The 9,414-nt window shown below is 44.2% G+C and overlaps 1 long non-coding RNA gene across 1 annotated transcript; it reads right to left on the reverse strand.

Moving 5' to 3' along the window:
- Positions 1-3,960: 3,960 nt before the first annotated feature.
- Positions 3,961-8,452, reverse strand: LOC122383481. Its single transcript, XR_006256843.1, has 3 exons — positions 8,232-8,452; positions 7,756-7,887; positions 3,961-4,740 (listed from the first exon to the last, which is right to left on the reverse strand). It is a non-coding gene; the product is annotated as an uncharacterized LOC122383481 (long non-coding RNA).
- Positions 8,453-9,414: the final 962 nt, after the last annotated feature.

A 9,414-nucleotide genomic window follows, 5' to 3' on the forward strand; every position in this document is an offset into this window, starting at 1 on the left:
GCGAGTGGCGGCGCCGGCCGGTCGGCGCTCCGGCAGCGCGCGGCGGCGGCGGGGGCCGCGCACCGCTGCCGCCGCCGCCCCGCCCCCGGCCGCCGATTGGTGGACGGCGGCGGCGGCGGCGGCCGCTCGGCAGCGCAGCTCGTCGGCCGCCGAGCTGGGCTGCCGCGCCGCCGCCGAGAGAGCTGCCGCGCCGCTGGAGGGGCGCCCGCTGGGTCACCGGGGAGAGCTGCTGGGCCACCGGGGAAAGCTGTCGAGTCACGGGGCTAGGTCACTGCATGTGGAGAGCTGCAGGGCGCTGCGGAGGGCTTCTGGACCACTGAGGGAGCTACGGGCTGGATAGAGCTGCTCGGGGGCAATGGGTGGGAAATATTGGAAATCGGGCTGGAAACTTGGATGAATGGGATGTGTTGGCACTGGATTGCAGGTGACGGGGTTGGACCTACAGATGATGTGATCGGAAGAAAGATGACATTTTTCACTTTGAGGAAAGTTGTGGGTCTGGAGGGGGTTTGGGTGGACGGAAAGGCGGAAGAGTTCGGAAAATATGGTAGAGTTGGAAAAGTGATAGGGTTGGAGAAAAGTTGGTGTGGTTGAACGAAATCTCGTGTCCCAATGCACAGTGGGGATTTTTCCGATCTAGCACGTATTTATTCGTAGAGGGCAAACCATAGGTAGAATTGTAGCCAGATTGTGCACAGATGTTGGCTGGTGTGTCCTGGTGAGAATTTTACTTGCAAATGTGCATAATCAACATAGTATAGGGGGTTCAATTGGACCCCCCGCTCAGCCGTTTGGCCCCTGATCAAGCTAGAGCTTCGCGGAAAAGTCAAGCGTGCTGCCTATGACAAAATGAGGCCGAATATATCCAATTTCAAAGTCCAAGGTCATAAGCTGACTTTCCAAGTCAGTTTAATGACCCAACTTAAGTTGGGAAATCGAGACCTCTTGAAACTTCGCAAAGTTATGGTGTTACGGGGTATTTTGGGGTGCTGATCACGAATTTCATGTTAGTTTTGATCACAGACGATGTCTTTATGCATTTAGGCCAAGTCGGGTCAGGTCAGGTTAGATCAACTAGTAGGCGTCCTGCCGGCCATCCATAGAAGTGTCACCTACTACTGATAGCTTCGTAACATGGAACGAAGGCACCAGAACCACTTCGTAAATATTCAAATGGCTGCTAAAATCGAAATCAGCACCAAAAACTACCCTAGAAACAAGTAAAACTCGAAAAAGTGAACCAAGGTCATCAAAAGGTCACTGACCTTGACTTGACCTTCACGTGACCTTGACACCCACCATTATGCATGGCACCAACATCATTTCACATATTTGAACGTTTAAAACCACAAAAAGACTGGAAACCGCGGATAATGTGAGCTGGCATACGCCGAATCGCGATTCCGGCCAAACATGGTCTCGATAAATATGCCACAGGTCAAAGGTCAGTTGGGTCAGAGTCATGAAATTTTTAGATTAGATGTAAAATTGATGATCTCGAGGGCACCGAAAGTTTCGGCGCGATCGGCCGCTTTTTGCGCGAGTAATTTGCGGAAAACCATGGGGTTTTATCCGACCCCTTCCCCCTCCCCCTCCCCACAAATGCGATGGTTTATAAGGTTACGGTATGTATAATGTACGCTTGTAATCCTATTCCTAATGAATGTGTCTCATAAAATATGCATCATATAAATCACGAAGTAAAATTATTCGCCATGTCCGGAACATACCTATATCGTGCTGTTTGCCCTAGCGCTCCTAGAGTGGGGTATTAAGATACTCTAATGCGAATATTCCGTGTTCAGGCAAGTTCCGGCCAGACTTGTAAACGATTCAAAAAAATTCAGTTGATTCAGTCACGACTCACTTGATGAAATGACCGATTCAATCACAACTCAATCAAACAGTCAGATTTTCCAAGCGATTCAATCACGACTCATTGACCTTGTGATTCAACTCAATCACGACTCATCCCATTAGCAGTGATTCAGGGAATGACTCAACTCATGATTCAACTCAACTCGATTCAATCAACATGTTATATATAATATATACCGATATGTAATGCGGAATAATTTTTTTTTTGGATACTGATACCAAACCGATACCAATTAAATACACTGAGAGAATACCAATAACAAACCGAGAGAATAAAAAATATAGAAAAGTACCAAATCTATACTTAATTCAACAAAATTTTAAGTATTTACAAAAATATGGTGTAAAGATGATAATTTAAGTTCAGAATACTCAAGTTCTGTTACAAATGAAGCTACCAGAGGACTTATAAAATTTATTTATCTGCTTACAAAAGGAAACAAATGCAAAATTTCACAGAATGCTACTACACATCATCAGCGTCATCGAAAAGGACCAAAATTTGCAAACCAATTATGATACCCAAACTGAAATAGCTGGTGATCAGGATCAGCCATAAAAAAGGATTGTTTGATACTTTATGAAGCAATGGTAAAACCGACCCCCACCGGACACGATTTGGTAGCCGAGGTCTGTGACGTCAGCCGGGCGTGAAGTTTTCCCTTCACCATAGGCTTCACACACAAACTGGCCGAAGTTCATGCCAGGATAGCCCGGCTTGAAAGTGCAAAAATGATTAAATTTTGCCCTCAATAGATTCATTGCTTCATTTTATAACTTAAAACGTCCGTTATTAGGCCTCAATGAAGGTAAAAAGTACTCAAAATCGAAGTTCAAGAAGATGCTGTCCGAGCACAATCTGGTAACATCACGTGACCTCTTTTAAGCAGAATGTATATAATTCAAGGATGTTATTACACAATTGCTGCCTAAAACATCATTAATAATACGCTTGTAACATTTATTGCTTCTGTTCAAGTCATAACATTGCAAAACGCAAAGTTTATCATGGCAGTCACGTGACCAAAGGTATAGCAGGGGTTGGGACAAGCAGTCAAAGGATTTCAAGTTTTTTAATTAAATTATATAAGTTTCATGATGAAATTGAAAGAATGTATTTTTTCCTAATGAAATACAAATTTTCGTATGTAAAATATTTTCCTTATGGGCGAAATTCTCCATATAAGAAATGTCAGTGACGTCACCTGGGCTTTACTCAAAACATCCGACCAACATCCGACCTACCTGTTTCTTATAGGTATCTTGGGTAAAACAAGACACAGGACTAGACATATCCGGCGCGCTACAAGTTTTCTTTACTAACAATGATACGGAATATCGATACTTACGAAGCTGTTCAACAATTACATAATATAAGTTTGAATGCTCTCATGTTAAAGCTACACTGAAAGAAAAACTACACCTGAAATTGGAATATTATTACGGTACACAAATCTCCACCCCTTTTAACTTCATTTTATGCCAGAGTAAAAGATGTTTGCATGGACAATTGGAGATTAATTCTGCCACCCGGTAGTAAGTAATATATCCTCGTAAGCTTAGATTTACACCCGTTGCGGAATAAAAGTACGGTACACAAATCTCCACCCCAAATCAATTCATTTTACACCCCTAGGTAAAGGGTGTAAAGGGGCGTTAGGAAGAATTAAGCATGCAATTTACGATAATAATTTTACACCACAGTGCAATTTTAGCCACAACAATTTCTACGCCTTGCGACATGGTGTAGAAATACCAGCGGGGTGCGAAGCTGAATGTGTACAATTTAAGTCAAGATGTAAAAATACCTCACGTTATAATCCGCATACAAAACAAAAGTAAACGATAATAATTGTATGTTCTTTTCCAGAGGGAGTAAAAATACGACTGGGTAAATATACATCGCCAGCCATAACTATCCCCCAGCGTGATTGTATCTACTGTCGTCTTCTGAGCACTCTCGATAAAGTCAACTATGGTACATCTCTCCAACGTGTTGTTTATTTGAAATAACTTGAAACGACAGATCACAGGCTGCTACAGATTGGTTCCTCCCAACACTGACTTCCCTGAGGGCTGAGGAGACCACAAGCTGCACAAATCACATTTTATTCACAGCACAGGTCATCAGGTCACTAAGTCACGTTTCATCATGTACTCTAAAAACAACTGAGCATTTCTTCGTGTAACGAGTATCGACATCAAACGTACGGTCTCTGAAATCAAAGCACAGGTGTACGAACTAGGACAGCACTGACAACAAAAACTCCGTAAAAAAAAAACTGACTGAGGCCTTCTCAACTCACATCATCTTCAGTGCCTATAGGTACTGAAGATGTTTCACGGCACGACACTACACTGCGTTACGTGTATCGCGGTGCTATGTTCCTATTGGAAACATCCACATACTCGAACGCTCTCAATGTTGGAGCGTCCAAGTTTGTAGATGTTTCTATGGAAACTCAATACCGCGATACTACATAGTAGCGCACAGTAGTGCCGTGGCGTGAAACAGGGCCCTGCTCGGTCACCCGATCACTGCACTGGTGCCTCTGAATCGGCAACAGTGGATTATACGAAGGATGGCCTTCTCGGCCGCACTGAGCGGAATCGCGAACTTCATAACCCGTGCATATATGACCTCAAAAAGGATCATGCTGGGCCCTCTAAAAGGCAAATATAGCACAGCGTGCGCCGCAGCGAAGACAGCCAGCATCTTCATCTCACTGTTTGGGAGACGATATTTCACATCGCTGACCAGGCACTGGGTTTCTGGGTGAACGGACACAGAGTTGCGCCCATCCTGCAGCTCCGAAATCGTCGTGCCGCCACCGATCACCAAGGTGGCCGCCAGGTCGTCATCTACCAAGATTGAAAGATAAAAAGAACTATTAACCACTGTAATCTTTAAGTTAAGACGACTTAGTATGTCAGGCCGTCCATCCGTCCGTCCATCCGCCCATCCATGTAAATTGAAGGATGTAAAGAAATATTAAGCACTGTAATCTTTAAGAAAATAGCAATTTTGAATGTCGATCCTTAAAAATTGACAGACGAATCTATTAACCCGCGCACCGAAGGGGTTCTGAGCCAACTTAGAACCGACGAGAGGGTGGATGACCGCCCCCCAAAGATCTCAAGAACTAAGTAACGTCGCGAGGAGCGGCAAACGACATTCGAAAGCTCGTAAGAAGGTCTATGAAAAAAGTACTTCGGTCATTTTTCGCTAGGGTTCAAAATGACGTCATCAGAGGTCATCGAAGGTCAAATTATGCGAGTAACCGTAAAAAGACCAACAACATTCAACAAACGACTCCGTAGCTCATGAACAAAAGAGATAAAAAGTCGTATAAAAAAGGAATCTGATGGAAATAAGAATGACTTGAAATTTATTCCATTGACTTATAATGGGCAGGTAAAAAATGACCTATTCGTAGGTCATCGATATGCAATTCTGAGATATACGAGTTGTAGGTGCTCATCACCAAAATTATTTCTGTGAGTTTCAAGATCTGCTTTCAACAACGAGATAGCAAACTTCGAAGATTGTGTTTCGAGGTGAGGTCACTTAACGTGGCCTGGTGACCTGACTTTTTTAAGATATGAGCTAAAAATTTCCAGAGGGTGTGCGAAATGGATGTATCAACAGTCGTGCCAAATCTGGCGGAGCTATGCGCCGCCGTTTTTATGCTATCTGACAAAACCTGGGGGGGGGGGCTCCCCCGTCGGTGCGCGGGTTAAGCACTGTAATCATAAGGCAAAGCAAAGAACGATATTGTATGTCTGTCCGTGAAAACTGAAAGATATAACTACACCTTTTGTCAGTTTATTTCGGTACGTGCGCGTCCATTTTAGACCTAGCGGATTCTTTGTAGACATACCGCAAAGCTATGTATCAGTATAGCATTGCATGTCGGCCGTTTATAGCGGTGATCGGCATTAGAGCATTTATTTTCGGCGCAGCAGCAAAAGACGCCCGGTTTCGGCGTGTCCGCATTGTATTTCGGCGATGCTGCTGGAGATTGGAGACGGCCGCACGATATTTAGAACAGCAGCAACCAAATTCGGCAATATTCATTCAATTTCGGTTGCTATTTGGAAGCAAGCGGAGACTTCTTGCTTACAAAATTAGCTTGTTGGAGCATTGTTATTAAGTCAAACGTTTTTCAAGGTGTTTACTGTTGCCACTGTCTCATTGTCTGGACTTGAGTGCATGCCTCCGGCCCTCCACCCTCTCCGTTATGGCCGAATATTCCTTTCGCCATCGCCAGCGATGAGCAATGATTTCATGTTCGTGCTTTCTGTGGGTTAAACAAAACATTACAATGTGCCTATTAATTTCTATCAAGTACAAATAACATAAGTGCATAGGCACCTGCTTAAAACGAAGCTGGCGGAGAACAAAACCAGGCCGACAGGGTACGCGACTACTGAACTTTGACCCCGCCCATGCGCCAGAGACGCCCGTCGTCCGGTGTCGTCGCGCGGTTGTTGAAAGGATGCGCCGAGCGCCGGATTGACAGTCAGATGCTCAGGGAGGGGGGGGGGGAGAAAAAATACACCTGCCGCAACTACGAGTCTTGTCCATGGGACGGGTTAGAATGTTGACGCTAAGCCTCTGGGTCTGGTGGTGTTCGTGGGGGTGGGGTGGGGTGAGGGGAGGCGCGTGATGATACGATACGGAATGATTAATTTATTTTCGTGTCCTTCTGCACACAGTAGGTAAGGGATGTTTGATATTTCACGCTGGCAGTTGATTAATAGGAGATGAATAACAGGAAGTGCAACGATAACCGATTGGTAGGACTTATTCTGGTATGGCTGAGCTAATTGTGTTATGTTTGATTGACGAGGTGATGGGTTGCTTTCAAAGTGAAGTAAAATAACAGGTCTTTTGATAAAATGGGTTCATGTTTTGGGCAAAAACTTGGCACACAGTGACAACAGCACAGACGTGCTTCAATGAAAGAGAATCGGGGCTTGCCTCGAGTCCAACAACGATTGGCGTTTGCCTTGTCGATCGTCGTCCGCCATGTGCGGACAGGAGTGGGTACTGTAATATATGTAAAAAGAAACCAGCCCACAGATGTTATCTTTTTAGGATAAATAGTACTAATTCAGTAAAGTTTATCAATTTTCACATCAGAATTCGAAACGGGAAACAGCGAAACGATCTTAGGTAGGTACTGTGACGCTAAACAAACAATGGCCTGCTTTTCTCCCCCTGAGAATATCTCAAAGCCACAAAGCTGTATGAGGATTCATTTGATGCTCAAGAAGCGTTCCTGAAAATATAAATCACCTGGGTGCCTCCGGTTACCCGCCGAAATTGAATGAACAGTGCCGAATTTGGTTGTTACTGTTGCTAAATAGCGTGCGCTACCTCTAAACCTGTGCTGGCGCAGCCGATTCTACTTGCGCTATCGCTGAAAATGGAGCGTTTTGCCGCTGTGCCGAAATTGAATGCTTTACCGCCGACTGCCTGACCTGCGCCGAGATATTATGTGATTCTTGTACATAATATTGCGGTATGTCTACACACATTTCGGTAGTTTTAAAATGGACGATTTCGCACCGAAATTAACTGACAAAAGGTGTAGTAAGCACTGTAACATTTAAGTACAGAACGATATTGTATGTCACGGACGGACGGACCGATAGACGAGACAGACGAAACAGACAAATGTAAAATATTGGGGGACACGTCCCCCGTCCCTCCCCCTCCCCCCGGTGGCGGAGCCCATGGATGAGACAGGCGAGACGGACGGACGGACGGACGGACGGACGGACAACGGACGGACGGACAGACGGACAGACGGACAGACGGACAGACGGACAATTGTAGTCAGTCATCATTAATGGTAGTTTAAAACTCACCTTCAACGGGTGTGGCGCCCTCCGGAGGCAGGAGTTGTGCGGTGTAGCACGCCTGTCGCGTCATTGAGGTGACTTTGTCCTAATGCCATTCTCGCCGGCGTGACCCACGACGAGAGCCAGGTCACCCCAAACCTGAAAGTAATACACAAAATGAATTAGCAACTTTTTCAGGCCATGATTCTAGTACTTTTGTAAAGCGTAGAGAAATAAAATTACTAAACATACCTAAACATATATTGATCAATCGACACATTGAACATTTGATGAAGTTACAGTTAACAACCTCAGTAGGTAGGTACTTAACTGATTTCTCAATTTGCCCTTGAGAACAAACTGATAGGGTCAATTTGAGCTTTTGGAATCACTAAGCAGAATGCCACGTATTGACACAAACAGCTAAGTGAGTGACGTGCATACAGACAGCAGCAAATCAATTTCATCAACTGCTACATCGAAACATTATCAAGTCAACTTACCCTCAAAGTTATTCGGAAATGGGTCCAGCACTAGTCAGTCATCACCACACCGAACGCACCAGCACACTCGCACCTATCTCACTGTTTCAAACGCCAGAAGATCACTTGCAAGCGCCAGAAGTCTCCGTGGCTCCGGAGCAGACACAAAAATGAAAATGGCGGAAACGGAAGGCTCGCGAGCCGCACGTGGACGCTATCGTAAAATAATGAGCATATGGGTGCAGAGCTATCATGTCTAGGGTATTTTAATTCCTTGTCATAAAATAACACCATCCTCATCGAAACACACTTTACCAAGGATGCATATTTACACCATGATGAGGGTTGAATTATCAGCTGACAAATCAGAGTGCAAATTTATGCTATCAGATGGGTATTCTTATCCCACTTGAAGAAAATACACTATAGTAGTAATTTTACCATCCATCAATTAGAGGGGTAAACATCTCAAAAGTTAGAATTGCACCATGAGTGTTAAACTGGATTGAATTAACCCCCAAGAATACGCTCGTGATAGAGTACATTCGCACCGGAGCATTATTTTATTCCCCATATACGTCGAACAAGGGTATAAATATTCTTGATTTCGGTGTAATGGCGGTGTATAATAATCAAATTCAAATTACCAAGGTGTACTTTTCTTTCAGTGTACCTCAACTATCCATAACTTCAATAACAAAATAACAACTCCAAGCTCCCACGACACCAAGGTCACTTCATACGGCGCGGAGCTGGGTTCAAATGCGCATGCGCTAAGTGGGCGACCATCTTGAATCAAGCAGCAGAAATATATAAAATAAATAGTTTATGTTTTTTGATTTAACTATGCGTATTTTAGCAGGCGTGGAAAACAGTCTTTAGGAAAGGAAAAATTAAGGAAAAATTATCTAACAGTTAAATGCTAATAAATTAGTTTTACGATCTGCATTTACGCCCAGCACTACAACATAGTTACAGCGTATACTGACGCAGCTGCGACATAAAAACGTATTCTGCGTGGCTTGCATATGGCAAGTATTGCGAGCAGTCTGGCAAATCTCTTATCAGAATATAGCATCGAATGCAAAAACTGTTAGCGATCCATAAAACTAGAGGGCGAAGAACACCAAACAGCACAAGATTGTTTGTTGAGCTATGAAAGCAATAGTTTTCATTTTTGGGTGATGGTGCAGGTGAAATGGAG

Source organism: Amphibalanus amphitrite, unplaced genomic scaffold, assembly GCF_019059575.1.
Source record: "Amphibalanus amphitrite isolate SeventyFive unplaced genomic scaffold, NRLGWU_Aamphi_draft 000164F_arrow, whole genome shotgun sequence".
NCBI classification, from domain to species: Eukaryota; Metazoa; Arthropoda; class Thecostraca; order Balanomorpha; family Balanidae; genus Amphibalanus; species Amphibalanus amphitrite.